This window comes from Notechis scutatus, chromosome 1, assembly GCF_049901735.1.
Source record: "Notechis scutatus isolate UNSWTSFEM ecotype Mainland chromosome 1, rNotScu1.2, whole genome shotgun sequence".
Lineage (NCBI taxonomy): Eukaryota > Metazoa > Chordata > Lepidosauria > Squamata > Elapidae > Notechis > Notechis scutatus.
Window position 1 is genome coordinate 158,319,593 of NC_142009.1, and position 18,291 is coordinate 158,337,883.

Here is an 18,291-nt window from a genome sequence, read left to right on the forward strand (position 1 = left end):
AGAATCATAAGGTACGACACTTAATAATAGTCACTGGGTACAATAAGCAATCAAATCATACTAGGAAACAGTCAATGTAAACCGTAAGGATACAAGCAACAGAGTTACAGTCATATAGTCATAAGTGGGAGGGGAGGGGTGATAAGGAGTGATGAGAAGATGAATAGTAATAGTAGTGCAGACTTTGTAAATAGTTGGATAGTGTTGAGAGAATTATTTGTTTAGCAGAGTGATGGTGTTCGGGGGAAAACTGTCCTTGTTCTGTGTGCAGTGCTCTATAGCATCATTTTGAGGGTAGGAGTTGAAACAGTTTATGTCCGGTGTCAAGTCTCTAATTTTCTGGCTGAATATAGAGACAGGCAGTCCAACACTACAAAGCCTTCCATACAAAGATACTTTATTGGATTATATCAGGCATCCTCAAGGTATAACTCACAGATGCTGAGATTCATCTAATGTCCAATCTTTGCATTGTCGACTTCATAGTGTGAAAAGATAGTTATCTTCATCCCATAATGATACAGCAAGGGAAGACTCCAGCACAATGCTGGGTCCAGGCAAGAACGACCAAAACTCCCCCCAACCCAACCAGAGGTCAATTCAGTGACCAATCAGGATTACAGATGTGACCACATGACATGAACTACATCTCCCATGAGGCATTAACTGCATTTCCCATGAGACATTCCCTTAAGGGGACAGCACTCATTCCCAAACTAACTATATACTGTTTAACCAGCACATCCGGGATGTGAGAGGTCTGTAAATATTTTCACAGCCCTCTTTTTGACTCATGCACTATACAGGTCCTTGATTGAAGGCAGGTTGATAGTAATTGTTTTTTTCTGCAGTCTTAATTACTCTCTGAAGTCTGTATCTTTATTGTTGGGTTGCAGAACCAAACCAGACAGTTATAGAGGTGCAGATGACAGACTCAATAATTCCTTTGTAGAACTATATCAGCAGCTCCTTGGACAGTTTGAGCTTTCTGAGTTGGCATAGAAAGAACATTCTTTGTTGTGCTTTTTTGATGATATTTTTGATATTAGGTGTCTGTTTTAGGTCTTGTGATATGATAGAACCTAGAAATGTGAAGGTCTCTGCTGTTGATACGGTGTTGTCTAGTATTGTAAGAGGTGGTAGTATGGGAGGGTTTCTCCTAAAGTCTACCACCATTTCTATGTTTTGATGCACCATGAAAGATATGGAGAGAAAGACACACTGAATGGATATCATCATTATCATAACACAATTCAAACAATTTTTGGACTAGTCATTCTCTCTCAGCCCAACCCACCTGACAGGGTTGTTGTTGCGGGATAATCAGGGATGGGCTTCAAACTTTTTAGCAAGGGGCTCTCTGCCCCAATGACTGGGTGGGTAATCATGTGGCTGGTGGGTGTGGCCAATTTGATGTCGCTTCTTTGCCCTAATTACCTAAAAAAAGATAATATACCAAAAAGTTGTTTATTATTTTGTGCCTTTAATACTTAAATAAAAGACTGGTTGAAACCAGCCTTAATAGCAGGAACTGTGAGAGGGATCTTGAAATCTTACTGGAGTTTCTGGTGAATTATGTGATTCTTAATATTTGGGAATTAATCCCCTCTAATTAATCCCGCGAGTGGCTATATTATCTGGTTTTCTCAATGGCTCTCCCTTCGCAAGCGCTTTATCTAACTTGACACTTTTATGATGTGAAATGCTCTTGGCTGATTGCTCAGAAGGAAAAAAGGCTCAAAATGATGTTGGTTTATTATTCTAGTCTTTCTGAGGTTATAGAGGGCTCTCCAAGCCCCACAGTCTTAGCTAGGGGCTCTCCTGAGCCTTTGCGAGCCCCCAGAAGCCCACCCCTGAAAGTATATTGGGTGCGTTTGTCAGTTTAAGTTGTTTATAAAAATAATAAACACAAGAAATAAATAAAAAGGGGTGCAATGAGGGGTGGGATGCTAATATTTTTACAACCGGTTCTGTAGGCATGGCTAAGTGGGCATGGCTAGGTGGGTGGGTGTGGCTTCTTCTTCTTCTTCTTCTTCTTCTTCTTCTTCTTCTTCTTCTTCTTCTTCTTCTTCTTCTTCTTCTTCTTCTTCTTCTTCTTCTTCTTCTTCTTCTTCTTCTTCTTCTTCTCCTCTTCCTCCTCCTCCTCCTCCTCCTCCTCCTCCTCCTCCTCCTCCTCCTCCTCCTCCTTCTCCCCCCCTCCTCCTCCTCTTCTTTCTCCTCCTCCTGGAAGCCTCCTGGGTGAAGCAGTCAGACAGCAAGGGGGATCTCGGCACTGCTGATCATTGGAACAGCTGATGGTCAGGAGGAAAAAAAGAAATACTGTAAGGAGTGACTGGGCATGGCTGGGCGAGAATGCAGTCAGCGATGCACAATAAAGACTGACTGGGTGGGGAGGGGAGGGGCAGGCGGAGAATGGTGGGGCCAGCCAGGGACACGATTTGCTGGTTCTCTGAACTGCGCAGAATCATAACAACCGGTTCTACTGAACCGGTCTGAACCGGTAGAATCCCACCCCTGGGTGTAATGGATATGTACTATTCTTCATTTGTCACTAACTTGAGTCATGTCTAAACACAAGGAGGAAGGGAAACATAGGTAAGTTTCACCTCCTTCTTACAATCTGCTTTGCTTCTTCACCTGCCCACAGACTCTTTCACCTGCCCACTTCTTCACCTGCCCACAGACTCTTTCTGTGCAGCCAAAAGAATAAACACAAGAAGGATGGGGCAATATTAGTACATTCTTCTCCCTCATATGAAGAAATATAAGAATGTAATAATAATTAATAAGAACTTATAGGTTTAATACCTGTGGGAATGTGGGAATCAATTAAACAAAGAAAGTAATACCATGTAGCTTTTGATCCACCCACTGCTGTTTTGTAAACCATAGCCTTTTGCCAAGATCTGAGGCAGAATTCCCTGATCTCTGCATTACAAAATCTCTCTTGTTTTGAGTAGAACTTGCACTGCATCAACTAAAGCCAGAGAACAGAACCAAGGACTGGAAACAAGAGGGGAATCTTTAACACTCTGAGAGCTAAATAGCTATGTTTTTCACGAGTAAGGGACAGATACAAGGATGGAAATGTACAGCTTTTTCCAAAAGCCTCTGAACTAAAGACAGCCTGTCTTCTGAAAGTATTCGATTTCACAACTATTTCATTCTGCAAAAATGAAAAGTATTTCCTTAATTTATGTTTGACCAATAGGCAGATGTTTTAGGCTTGCCCTTTGAGTATAAACTTTGACATTTATTGGAAGCTTTTGTAATTCCAATTCGAAGTTTTTTCCAGAAAAATAACTCTGCAAGGATGTGATATGCTTGGGGCTGGAAGTTGGAAAGGAGCTTTGGAGGTAACAAAGACGTATACAGCACACTTGCTAACACCTTCTAGAAGTTGCAGCTTTTCCAGGGCTCATGTGTTAGCCGTGCATTCCCAAATAGTTTCATGTTTAAGGACCTGCTAACAGTGCATCAGTGCCCACTTCAGTTATACACCTTCTTTGAAGCCAGAGGCCCATAATAGGACTAGCAAACATTTCAAGTTTTTACCTTAGCTATTGAAGCAGAGAAGACTGCCTCTCCCACTGTCTTGGGCAAAATTGATGGATATGTTGCATCCAGAAAAATTGATCCAAAGGTGCCAGCAAAGGAAACTGATGTTTTTGAGTTTAGAGATAAAAGCCTGTGTTGGAAAAGTCTCTAATCTTAGAAGAAACTATGCAGACATTTAAGAATTCAGAACTGGTTAATGGTCAGATTCAGCAACATGGAAACTTTAGGGTGTTGCTAAATGGCATATATGTACATATTAAAAATAAAGGAAAAAAGACATAAGAAAAGTGATTTGAATCAAAACAATGAAGGGTTGTTCTGGGCAAGGAAACATCCAACTTGACAAAGAAATGTCATTCCTTTACAAGCAACATATTTAACTAAATAGATCATTTTGCAGTCGTTTTGCAGTTACTCAGGAGTATGACAAGCAATTAACCATTTCATTGCCTAGGCTTAATTGGAATCCATGTATTGGAGAATTTGGGAACCTTAGTCTTCCATAACAGAGAGCAAACACAATTCCCTTGATTGATTCCATCCAGAATGTTTTCCGGAGCTTACTGGATGAATGGGTGAAGTGGTGGAGCCAATTGGCAAGCCCAAATCAGCAAGTATTTGCCAATATTGTACAAATGCCAAGATATCTGCCAATTGAGATGAGGGGTTTTGTGGTGGTCTCCCATGGAAAGAATGAGACACAAGCATGTGTACTCGGGATGGGAGTCTAGAGCAAATTCCAGGGCTCCCTTTTATTGAGAATTTTGTACATAGTAAGCATTCACATTGTGGATTACAATAATTAGATATAGTACATAGAATTGTTTACAGTTGTCTGAGCTGCTTAATTGTTTCTGGTGTTTGCTTTTAATTTCCTTGCTTTATCTCAGTGACCTTTAGGCAGACATATATGTATAAGGTCTTAGACTAATCATTACCCAATACTCAAGTCAAAGTTTATTCCCACAGGGTTTTACCTGCATGGCAGTTCTTATCTACAATATATTTTCTATTCCTTCTATATAGATGCCCTCCACCCAGTGTCACAAGCAAAGAGAAAATCACAGAAACCTATTTAGCTCAGATAAGAGATCATGCAAAAAGCTAAAATATGTTCTTTTTCTCACTCAGATGACCACAGAGATATAAAAACTCTTTTTAACATCTTGGGAAAATATTGGGTGAATGTTTCTCAAGAAGGCACATCGCTATTTTTCTCTGTATACAGTAGTGATTAATTTGATTCCACTTATTTATTAGTTTACTAGCTGGATACCCGTGCTTCGCAACAAAACTATGTGATCAGGCTATGCAGGAGAAATTTGGTTCACAATCCATTGGCTCAGTGGTGGTCAGTGATTGAAACACATAAGCCTTTCCTTTCCTTTCCCCTTTCCATTCCTTTCCAGTCCTTTCCTTTTCTTCTTTCATCCTTTCCCTTCCTCCTTTCCTTTCCTTTTGTTTCCTTCTTTCCTCTTTCTTTTTCCCTTTCCATTCCTTTCCTCCTTTCCTTCTTTCCTCCTTTCCTTTCCTCCTCCTTTCCTTCTTTCCTCCTTTCCTTTCCTTCTTTCCTCTTTTCCTTTCCCTTCCTCCTTTCCCCTCCTTTCCTTTCCTTCATTCCTCCTTTCCCTTCCCTTCCTCCTTTCCATTCCTTCTTTCCTTTCCTTTCCTTTCCTTTCCTTTCCTTTCCTTTCCTTTCCTTTCCTTTCCTTTCCTTTCCTTTCCTTTCCTTTCCTTTCCTTTCCTTTCCTTTCCTTTCCTTTTACTTTCCATTATCCATCTATCCATTCCATTTCCATCTATCCATCTATCCATCTATCCATCCCATCTATCCATCCATCCATCCATCCATCCATCCATCCATCCATCCATCCATCCATCCATCCATCCATCCATCCATCTATCTATCTATCTATCTATCTATCTATCTATCTATCTATCTATCTATCTATCTATCTATCTATCTATCCAGCAAAAGTGTTGTAAAATATAATCCTCCAACTGTTGTCCAAAAGGTGCTTTTTTTCAGGCGACTACTGGACTTTCTAGTTTTTATTTGAAGATGTTTTGCTTCTCATCCATGGTGGATAATAAACATACTACAACCTTTGATGCCAAAGTAGCTTCGTGTTTGGAAGTGTAATTTGCATCCTTTTAGAGAGTCGTTGAGGCAATTTGGAGATTTGTCTGTGTCCTCGGATCACCTGAGTGGTGCAAATGGCTATGAAGTTACTAAGGTAACAAAATGTGAACAGAGTTCTTTCCAGGTGGGGAGGGGGAGTAGAATTCCTTAGCATCAGAGCGTGTTAATTACTATATTAAGAAATACTAATGATCTGGTGATCATTTCAAAAAATCCTTTCTTAGCAAGCACCTAGAAGCCAAGAGGAACATATGTGCCAAATTTCAAATTTGTAGGCTTTACCGTTCTGGAGATTTTGTGATGCTGCATGACTGGTATTTCTCTTTTATATATATAGATTTGTCATTTTTATGTGGTTGTCCTAAACTAAATAATAAAAGATTTATAGTTGTAGTTGGCTTAGAGGTATGAAGCTTTCACAATTCGTCCTGCATTCCGTAATTATTATATTTATATACATCTATTTTAAAAGCTGGACTATTGTGCAGTTCCAATATGTAAAATCAGTTTGCAAAGTTTTTGTTTGTCCCATGCATATGTATGTCACATGCAGGGATGAATCAAATTCCTGGGGAGGAAACAGAACCAAGGGAAGAGTTCAGAAGTGCTTTATTGGACAGAGCAGTCTGAGGATTCAGTACAAAGAGTAGCTGGGCTCTGCCTAATACCTTGCTTTCAAATACATGCTGAAATCATTTCAGTTTTCAAAACTCCTTGTAATTTTTACTGAAGACCACTTATTAAAAGGAAATGGATTGGACTGGAACAATTTTAATTGTATTGCTATTTATTCTTGCAATTATGTTCCTTTTGAAAAAGGACAGTTTTAGAAACAACAGCTCCCCCAATCTCCTCCCCAGGACCCAGGACCATACCCATTTTGGGAAACCTGCACATGATGGATCTGAAGAGGCCTTATATGATAATGATAGAGCCTGGTGATTAACAAGCATGAATATCCTTTGCCAAAACTAGCTAGGATGGGACAAGATGTTAGTAATTTGGTTGGGTAAGTCTCATCTGCTCCCTAATAGTTTTCAATGTCTATGGACATATTTAAAAATGGACGTTTACTATATCTGTATATAGTTAAATATCTTGGAAGGATTATTTCAAGAAAATCTTTCTTGAGAACATTTTCTAATTGAATACACAATTTTTGGTATGCCATCACAATTTTCAAAAGAAAGAAAAAAGAAATTACAACCTAATCTCAGCCTTTGAATTTTGACACTCAGTTTCTTAAAAGAATCTTCTATATACATGAACCTAATTATTGATCATTGGTCTCTTGTTTTCCTTCTGCTGAATTCCAGTGGTCAAAAGAATATGGTTCCAGTTTCCGCATCAAACTGGGATTCCAAGTGGTGTGGTGCTAACTGGCTGTGAGACAGTCAAAGAAGCTCTAGTGAACCAGGCTGATGTATTTGTAAATAGGCCCATTGTTCCCATTTTTGAAGATGCAACAAAAGGATTTGATGAGTTATTTCATTCTGGATAGTAGTTGACAAACTTTTCAGATATGTGATATGAACTTTTCATTTGAGGTTTTCACCAGAAGAATCTCAGATGAGTGAAATAGCTTCCAGATGAGTGAAATAGCTTCCAGAAATCCAACCAGTATGAAACTACAACTAAAACCTTTCTTGTGCCACTGTGACTTAGTTTCTTAGTGCCAATGGAGGGACCTGGAGATAAAAAGGCTGTGTCAATATTGTAACAAGCCCATGAATGAGCCTTGCATGCTGCTTACTACCATGTTTTATTCTGTTTATTTGAAATTTGGGCATAGGGGGTGGGTGGTGGAAGAATACCAGTAGAAGGGATTTCTGCATATTTCTCCTCATATATATTGCTATACAAACCTCGTTTTTGTGATGTTTTTACCAGATTCTCTCCCTTAATACACATTTTCCCCATCCCTTATGGAGCATTTCATCATAATATTCATAAATGTGCAACCCAGAAATGTTCAGCCACAGAATCCATTACAAATACATATTATATATTTATTATTCTATGTCCACACACAGATACAGAAATATTAGCCTCAGTATTAGAAGTGGGTGGCCGGAGTAAGGAACAATTGGCTTTTACATTTCCATGAAACTTATTTTTCAAAGCTTCAGAAGGCAAGAAAAAAAACAATGGATGGAAACTAATCAATGAGAGAAGCAACTTGGAATTAAGGAGAAACTTCCTAACAGTGAGAACAATTAACCAGTGGAACTTCTTGCCTTCAGAAGTTGTGGGTACTCCATCACTGGAGGCTTTTAAGAAGAGACAGGATAGCCATCTGTCTGAAATGGTATAGGGTGTCCTGCTTGAGCAGAGATTGGACTAGATCAGTTTCCAGCCATTATTCCATTGATTGATTGATTTTCATATTGCATACTGAAAACAATGGGAAAGACTCCAGAATAATTATTATTAATAATAATAGGAATTATCCTGATTATTATTATTGTTAATTGTTAATGAAATCCCAACACTTATTAATGAAATCCCAATACTTGTTTCATCAATGTGATTCCTCCCGTGCCAACCACAGAGAGCCAAAGTAGTGGCCAGGAGCCAATTTCAAGAAAGGACTCACACAGCAGTTGTTTTCATAGGGCAATTTTTAGAACTTTTCAAAGCCCTTGACTTTAGGCATCAGCAAGAGAAGATATGAGGGAGGATTAGCTGAATGCTGGCATAATCTAGTTGTGAATATCCATGTGACTCCAGACAGTTGCTCCTTATAAGTAGACACTAGAAATGGTTGGCTTATCAAGGTATTTTCTTTTTCCATATTCAAGTTTTTATTTAATATTGCTTATACATATCAATGTGTGAACAGTGTGATACCTGGGTATCATACATTTTAGTACAAATAAACATAATATAATTATTCATAGTATCAATTATTTCATATTATTTAAACATATCTGGTACTATCGTCATTCCATTTCTAAATCTCCCTCTTATTGTTACAAGTATCTTGTTATATTAAAATATGGATATTGTTGATCCCTTCTTATTTCTATTTCTACTCCACCTTTTATTCATGTCACCATAAAATTCAAAGACGTTTCATTTCTGTCTTCCATCTTTCATCTGCTTTATTATTCATATTTCCCTTATTTAACTCTTCACGTCTGTATATGCTGAAGTTTCATCCTTCCTTCTTTCATTATTCAGTGTTTCAATATACAATTCTAATACCAATCACAATATCATTTGAGTGTACAGGGTAAATCTATTCATATTCCTTCCATTCATCCAATCCATGTAATTCCACTATTAATACACATGCTTATATTAAAGTATATTCTTTCATTGTCTAATTGCTCATTTTTAAATTTTATTATTAATAGTTACATTATTATTAATTTTATTATTTCACTGCTAATCATTATATTATTTCAACCTGTTAATAATACCATCATTCATTCTCTGATTTTCTGATTAATGCTTAGTTCTTATTCTTAATTCCCATATTTCAATCTTCATATCTATTTCTATTGAAATATTATCCGAATGACTATCACATACATACAAAATAATTATCCATTCTGTCAGATCCATGTATCTGTCATTCTTCAATGGAAGAAGAAGGAGGGGTGAAGTTGGTATAAGTAATCCTTTTTGATGTAACCTGAATATATTAAATCTTATATTGAATCTGTATAACTTGCACATGATATACAACTGGAGGACTGGAGCCAGATGCCTAGAAACTTGTCACTTCTTGGAGAGGTAGCAAGAGGAGAAGGGATCATAAATATTCCAGCTCTGGAAGATACCTCTGGGAAACTCTTCTAAGATACGTTCCCAGAGAAGGGGAGGGGGGAATTAACATGTTGGTTCTTTGTTTGACTAAATCCACATCTAAATAAGGGGAGAGGTTCTAACTCCCTTATCAATTACTGTATGCCTGGAAGCATCTTAGATTCTGCTTTGACTAGTAATGGATTCTCTTCCTCTCAATAAAGAATTCCTTTTGAAATACCTACCTTTCAGAAGTTCATTCCTTTCGGTTGAAGGGGAAAAGTCCATTGCTTACACATTCTATATAATTCTAATGTTAATACACCTGTTTTATTTAAATATGTTCTTCAATAATCTTTTTTTCCCTCCCTTTTTCTATAAGTCATCTCTTGGCTTCATCAGTACCTTAAGTCTTATCTTTTTTTTAAAAAAAAATGCTTATTCTTCCCTTGGGTCCTTAACTCTATCTACACCTGCCTAGTCAAACCAACTTTTTGTCCCCTCCCTACCCTTTTCCACTGTCTAATTTTAAAGTTATCTGTTCTAACTCCTATCTCCTTTCCCAAAATATCTTTCTGTTTCTGCCATTCTCTTTTTAGGTCTTTTAAATTATTTCCCTCTTGTTTAAATCAATCATTATTGGTTTAATGATATGTCTTCCTTATTGTCTTCTTTTCGCTGATTTCTCAGTTCTGCCTTTTCCTCCATTCCTTCTGCTGATTCCTTCCTTTCCTGGACATCCTGGTCTTTACTCATGGTCTTTTGTGAAATATTTTCCAATTTTTGTTTAATCAAATTGTTCCACAATCTCCTTATGTTGTTTCTGTATAAGATCCTTAATGCTTTGGAACATCAGCTCCATCCCATTTAAAATTCCGCTCATTTCCGCCTTGTATTACATAGTTTATTTTAGTAAGTCCCACTTTTAACCTAAAGTCCAGGAACCATTTATTCAAAGCTAAGTTTATACAAATCACAGTTTGTTATATATCATAAATAATCAGTCAAGTCTATTTAAAAATGCAGTAATAAATTAGTTTCTACAGCTTCGGTACAGGCTAGGCCTCACGTAGGCTGAAAGCGTACCAGGAACAGAGATCATCAATCAACAAATATGTCATCATGGGCGAATAACTGGAATGCAGGCGCTGATTTGTTACTTTGTACCTTTCACACTGACCATGTAACTGTGATTGGATGTTACTATGTGTGCACTAATATTCCTACTCATGTAACTTAATGATTGGATAGACTTCACTGCTTGTGACGTATCACTGTGTGTTTTTTAATAAAAGAGCTTACCGAACTTGTGATCGGGGCAGCTCACCCAAGATAGAACCTGCGTTGGTGTCTTTCTTGATGCATTCAACCACCCAGTGAGAAGCCTTCCTAATGCGGAGCAAAGCCGCATCTGGTCCCCAACGTGATCCGTTAAAAGAAATGGGTGCGTCTGTCTTCGACTGCTTATCTCACCTGGCCGGACGAGCCAGTTGCAACTCAGGGATGCCGTCTCGTGTCACGGATCCCTCCCCAGGAATCTTCCTTAAAGAAGACATCCTCCCTTCAGGTGAGTATGGGCGGAAAGTTCTCCAAAGCGCAGATAGCACATTTGCAGGAATTAGAAGAATTAATGAAGAGCTCAATTCGTATTCTTAGGAATCAGGGCAAAAAGCTCCCGGTTCCAACTAAAAAGGACCTTATCACCCTTTTGACTTACATTTATACACAATATCCGGCTTATCCGGAGAAAGGGTCCTTGAAAGTCTCCACATGGCAACGTTTGTGTGACTGTTTTCATGATAACCCCAGGGCTCTGCCAAAGATTCTGACCACATGGAGAATAGTCCTGGAATGTTTAAAAATCCATGGCTTAGCACTGACCAAAGCCCCCCCCCGGGTCCTCCTCCTTATACAGCTGAAACCAAGACCAAGGACGCTCTCCCGTTAGAAGCTTCCTCCCCCACAGCTCCTAAACCCATAAATCCTCCTAACTCAAATTCAGCGGAGGATCAAACACCCATGGGAGCGATCGCGCAAGCAGGGAAGGCTCTCTTACCCTGGAGGAGCTTTCTCTCTCTGTCCTGTTGAATATATAGGGGATGGAGCCGGAAATATGGTGCCTAGACTTGAACCCTTACCCATGAAATTAATCAGAGATTTAAAACAAGCCGTGGCCATGTACGGCATCCAGGCACCATAAGTCAGAGGCTTCATTAACACCATTGTAGGATCTTTTTCAAAAATCACTCAAGGCTCACATCAGCCTTATGCTGAGTTCACAGAAGAACTTCAGAAGGCCATTCATAGGCAAATCTCAAATGAAGAAGCCCGTAAAGAGCTTCTGTTGAAAATGGCCGTTGAAAATGCAAATGAGGATTGCAAGAGGATTCTGCAGCCTCTATCTGCCCGAGGGGGGGCTTCCCTCTCGGACTATCTAAAGGCTTGCAGAATCGTGGGAACTGTCTCTTACAATATGGAGCATCTGGCCATGGCCTTGCAGCAAGCAAATTCTCAAAACAGGCCGGCCGGCAACTGTTTCAATTGTGGGAAGCCAGGCCACTTACAGAGCCAGAGACAATACACAAAACAACACAAAACAACACAAAGCCTAAAACAATATGCCCAAGGTGCAAGAAAGGGTACCACTGGGCAAATCAGTGTCGCAGCAGCACTCCTCAGCCACAGGGAAACTAGAGGGGGGGCGATCAGCCAGCCCCGCTCCAAAGGCTGACTCCATATCTTTCCAACTAATTGCCTCAGAAGATATGGAGATTGACATTCCAGGCACTGTTTACTTTCTCCCCACATGCCTGAAAACGATCCCTCCTGCCATGACGCCCCTCATAATTTATCCCATCCGAGACCTCATGGCAAGGGGAATCATTGCTTCTCCGTTTCTGAGAGATTCTGATGACTTTTCATCAGTGGCCATGGCAGTAATTGGGAATACTCCCACAAAATTTAGCAAGGGAGAATTAATAGCAACCGCTGTTCCGGTCCCTGTTAAAACAGCTGATGCATGGGCATTTACTGTCCATCAAACAGTGGAACAAGCCAGGCCTGTGTTACAATTCACAATCTGTAACAAAGTCTTTTCGGGTCTCTTAGATACTGGAGCTGACGTAAGTGTCATCCGAATGGCTGAGTGGCCGGACGATTGGCCTTTGGAAACTGCCCCAGCCGTTCGGGGAGTGAGAGGAGTTCAGCACGCCCACCGTAGCAAACACTGGCTACCGGTGAGTTCCTCTGATATTTCTCACACTGCCTACCTCCAACCCTTGGTCCTTCCATTACATACTAACCTGTGGGGCCGTGATCTTATGTCTCAAGTTAACACAAAACTCATTATTGATTAATGGAATCTTTTACTGCCTCCCTTAAACAACTCCTCTCCCTCCTCCCGCTTTCAGTGGAAAGTCTTACCTCAAGGTATGCTCAATAGCCCCACCATGTGTCAACACTATGTAAATAATGTCTTGCTACCCTATCGTTCTGCTTTTCCACAATTTCTGGTGTACTTCATTTTCCTTCCTAGAAGGGAGAAGACAGGAGTGGGAAGCTGAGGACCATGATTGTTTGTTGCAAGTAGATCTGATGACAAAGGTGAGGGAGGATCTGGAAGAGACTCCTTTGAAGGAAGGAGAGAGATGGTTTGTGGATGGATCAAGCAGGGTTGAGGAAGGAAAGAGAAAATCAGGATTTGCAGTCATGACAGGAGAAGGGGAGGTCATAGAAAAGGGCTCCCTTCCTTCATGGTCTGCGCAGAAATGTGAGTTGTTAGGATTGGAAACCTGAGGAAAAAGAGAAAGATGAGTTGGAAAAAGAAGGAAGGGGTGAAGGTGGTTTCTGTGAATGCAATGAGGGGAATTCTGGAAAAGGTATATGTTTGAAAGTAAACAAGAAAGCAGCAAGGAAAAAAGAAATGGGAGGGCGACCCCTAGTGGGCTGGCCTTTCCAGAGAACACAGATTGATTTCACCGAATTACCAGAGAAAGGGCGGGGCAATACCAGCCCATCGCTTTTCTGAGCAAAACTCTGGTTCAACTTCAGCAATATCTGGGTACCATAAACTGGGCCCGACCTTTCCTGTCTATAACCACTGATATTTTTTCTGCATTGTTTGAAGCCCTTACCTGGGGGAAAAAGCCTGGTGACATAATATCCTTGCAGCAACCTCAGCTTGAAGCAATACATCACCACAAAGAGCTGAGCTTGCTGCAACCATATTAGTCCTCCAGAATTTTAATGAAACCCTCAACTTGATCCTAGACAGCCTACTCAAATAATCTCTACTATTCACGATTCTTATCTCTCTCCTGCTATTGATAAAAACCTTCTCTCTCTTTTTTGTTACATTGCAACACCTTGTTGCACAGCGCCAGCACCCGCTCTTTGTAGCACACATTCGCAGCCACCAACCCTTCCCAGGAATCCTCCAGGAAGGCAATGAAGTGGCTGATCAAGCGGCTGCAGGTATCATGACTTCACATACATTAACTCCTTGGGAGAGCCATTCTTACTTCCATCAAAACACCAAAGCTCTCATGAAACATTTCAACCTTACTATGGCTGAACCCTCAGCCATTAGACAGCAATGCCCCACCTGTAGTCAACAAGCCCATTCCATTCCCTTAGGGGTAAATCCCCGCGGGTTGAAAGCCTGCGAAATATGGCAGATGGACGTTACTCAGTTTCCTCCGTTTGCCCCCTGGAAGTATCTGCATGTCACAATTGATACTTATTCAGGGTTCATAATGGCATCCCCGCAAAGAGGAGAAGCCTCCAAACATGTCATCAATCATTGCATTCGCACTTTTGCATCGTTGGGACGCCCAAATGAAATAAAAACAGATAATGGTCCTGCATACACTAGCACAGCTATGTCAGAATTTTGCACTAAGTGGCAAATTACCCACAAATTTGGGATTCCTTATAACAGTCAGGGACAAGCCCTGGTAGAGAGAGCTAACAACGCTAAAAACAGCGTTAGAATGATATTTGATCAAAGGGGAAAAAAAAAAACCTTGGCCTCCCGGCGATGCAAGACACTCTTAATCTCTGTCTTTATACTCTCAACTTCCTCAATCTCTCAGGCACCCCTGCTATGACGGCAGCGGAGCGGCATTTTTCCTCCCCCCCTTCCCCTGATTCTCCCAAACCACAGGTATACTACCGCCAACTGCCAGACCCTACTTGGAAGGGCCCTGCTGGTCTCCTCACCTGGGGTCGTGGCTACGCAGCTATCCAGCTTCCAGATCGTGTCCTGTGGGTTCCTGGACGGCATGTCAGACCATACCACCCCAAAGTAGAAAAATCACCACCTGCAGACATATCAACATGATTCGTCTCGTTGCCTTGCTAACCCTCTTCCTCCTTCTTGCTGCACATGCCTCCAAGGTCTCCATTCCATCTCGAGTGATGTACTTTACGCCAGGTACTCCCCTCCTGCTGACCTGCACCGCATCTGGGGACATTTTTCCCCCTATCTCCAATGGTCAACACTCCCTCAGCCATGGCTCCATATCTCCAGCAATGCTTCTTTCCAGATCAACACCTTTGAACTCCCCCTGCCTGACCAAAACCACACAAGCAGGCTTTATTCAACTAACTCTCATCTACCATACCCAACAACCGCAGAAGTGCCTACCGGAAAAACTTGCAAAAAAAAAAAAAAAAACGGGACCATGTACCATCTATGCAAGATGAACTCAAAAACCATTTGCTACGATCCCAAGACGGATGTTCGTCTCAACGTTACCTTATGGGCGGGACTTCCAAGAACCTCTGGCAGATCTGATCCTGAGGGGGAGGGAAAACTTTATTACCTAAACCACACCACCGTGCTCAAGGACGGTACTAACCTAATTGTTTTAACCTTTGATGTTTGTGTTGCTTGTTCTAAACCAGGGGGGCATTCATGCGGGTCGGTTGACTGGAAAACAACATACGCCCACAATCATAAATATTTGTGTCCTACACCCATCAACTGGGCCATAGGGAACCCCAATCAATGGGTCCCTTGTGGAGGTTCCATCGAGTGCTCGGGTTGGTCTTGTGTCTGTGTTTATACTGGGGGAGGGTACTTGGGCTGCAATCATCTGTCACATTTCAAACAAATATCAGGGTCTACCACAGACAATAAGGTAGAAATCACCATCTCCAGACAACACCCTGCCTTGGATACTTATGGTATAGGGATTGATGGCACAGGATCGGATCCAAACACTTACATTACCATAACAACCGAAATAATTTATGAAGGTAAGGAAACATCATTAGGTTGGTCGGAATACAATAATTTGAGGAAATTAGATACAGCCCCTGATACCAGTGTTATTGCATAAAACTTGTTCATGGATATGGCAGAAAAAAATGCAAAAGGTACATGGAATAACTCCTACCAGATCTGGACAGCACCTGACAATGCTACCACCACACCTGCCAAGTTCAACATCTCCCTCCTCCCCTATCTCAATGACACAACATCTTCCCAAATTTGGACAGCCCCAAATAACATGTATTGGATTTGTGGTAACCTAGCCTATCCGTCCCTTCCTGCAGATTGGCAAGGATCATGTGTATTGGGGTGGATAAGACCTTCCTTTTTCCTCCTACCGATCTCTATTAAGCAAGAACTAGGCATCCCTGTGTATGATACATTATCCCGCAGGAAAAGAAACACCGATAATGCCTTTGCAGGCTTCCCCTGTCAATCAGAATATACAGGGGATACCTGGACCTAACCCCCACATATATATGATTAATAGAATCATTCGTTTACAAGCTGTTTTAGATTTAGCAGGCCAAAGAATAGACAAGGCTCTAAACACTCTAGCAACTGCTACAGACAAATCACGCACAGCTGTCTACCAAAATCACTTAGCTTTAGATTACATACTAGCCAAAGAAGGAGGGGTGTGTGGTAGGTTCAATCTTACGAATTGTTGTCTTCAAATTGATAAATTTGGCAAAGTAGTAGCACAATTAACAACTGAGATGCGACAATTAACCTACAATCCTAAACAAGTATGGCAAGGTATTGATTTTAAAAATATTTTTAGTTCCTGGTTTCCAAAACTACCAAGATTACAAGCTATAGTAGCTCTCATAGGTATGATTGCTGTAGGATGCGTTATTCTTCCATGTGTATTACCAATTTTTATTCGCACTATCTCCAATAGTCTATCCTTGTTAGCTGAAAAGCGCGCCATTGCACAGGTTAATGCCCTCTGGGAAAAGGAACCTCTGTACAAAGTCATACCCACAGAAGACCCTGATGCGTGCGCTCACACGAGTTTTTGCATGGGCAGTGACGAAGATCCAGAAGAAATTTCTCTCTATAAAACTAAAACAGAGGAGATGCAGTAATAAATTAGTTTCTACAGCTTCGGTACAGGCTAGGCCTCACGTAGGCTGAAAATGTACCAGGAACAGAGATCATCAATCAATAAACACGTCATCATGGGCGAATAACTGGAATGCAGGCGCTGATTTGTTACTTTGTACCTTTCACACTGACCATGTAACTGTGATTGGATGTTACTATTTGTGCAATAATATTCCTACTCATGTAACTTAATGATTGGATAGACTTCACTGCTTGTGACGTATCACTGTGTGTTTTTTAATAAAAGAGCTTACCGAACTTGTGATCGGGGCAGCTCACCCAAGATAGAACCTGCGTTGGTGTCTTTCTTGATGCATTCGACCACCCAGTGAGAAGCCTTCCTAATGCGGAGCAAAGCCGCATAAAAAGACCAGAGAATTATCCAAACCCCCTCAAATCATTTTTCTAGTTTTAATCTTATAACATAGTATTCAAGGGTCTTTTAATGAAGCTCTTATTTAAATATTCAAGTCTCCAGTGGTTTTAGGGTAGTTGAATGTAATTAAATACATGTTTGTTCTCAAGCTTGGATATTATCCTCTCGTCAGCAGATAGCACTCTGTACTTCACAATGTTGTTACTAGGACATGTTATTATTTCAAATTATAATTGAAAAAGCAGTATTAATCATTTCAATCCATAATCCCAACATTTTAAAATGCCTTCTCAGTACCATGTCTTTTCCTTTTGAAAGTCCAATTTTCTGTGTTTTTAAAGAATAAATGTTATAAATATTTATATAAATATAGATTTTTTTTAATAAAAAAAGAACAACTTTTACCCAAAATCAGGCAGGCAGATTGAGTTGCTCACAGAATCACAGATTCATTCAGAGATCTATGAGATTGGCTACCTGAGCTTGTCACATAAAATTTGCTTGCAAGCGGGTTTGTCGGCTTCGCGAGGCGGCAGGGACGGCGAAGCTGCGCGATCCCTGCCGCTAGCTAGCCTTTTTGGGGCTCCAACCCAGACGGGTACGGAGCTAGGCTGCCTGGCAGGGGCAGCTGAAGGTAGTGGGGACCCGGAGAAGGGTTTGGGGGTGTTGCAGACCCCCTCCCCGGCCGGCAGAACCCCCTTTTCCCAGGACGGTGCAGCGGCGGTCCGTAATGGCCGCCACAAAGAAGCTGGCAGCCAGGTAAGAATGCGCAGGAGGAAGTGGAGAAAGTGCTTGAGAGGAGAAAGTCTTTCTTGGTTCCTAGGACTCTAAGACATATTTAACAAAATTCCTGAAAAGTATGACTTTCTGAATGATACCTTCGAGAAGAGGAAAAAGCGGCAGTTTAATGGTGCTGAAAGGATAGCTTACCCTCTTTTTTTACGGAATAAAAAGTGAACATTAAGAAACCTATTTTTTTAGGTGAAAACTGGCTCTAAGCGGTGAGTGGGAAAAGAGAGGATTAAAAAAAATATATTTGTATGCTAAGACCTTGTTGGAGGAGATGCCTTAAGG

General features: G+C 40.8%; 1 protein-coding gene and 1 long non-coding RNA gene across 2 annotated transcripts in view; one reads left to right on the top strand and one right to left on the bottom strand.

Moving 5' to 3' along the window:
- The window catches only part of LOC113421892 (cytochrome P450 2K6-like), a 79,836-nt gene that overhangs the window by 56,645 nt on the left and 4,900 nt on the right, over nucleotides 1-18,291 (top strand). The window lies entirely within an intron of this gene.
- LOC148133067 (uncharacterized) overlaps nucleotides 8,509-18,291 on the bottom strand; it is a 57,950-nt gene continuing 48,167 nt past the window's right edge. Inside the window, exon 5 of the long non-coding RNA XR_015746425.1 lies at nucleotides 8,509-9,499. This is a non-coding gene — a long non-coding RNA (uncharacterized LOC148133067). The remainder of the gene's footprint in view (nucleotides 9,500-18,291) is intronic.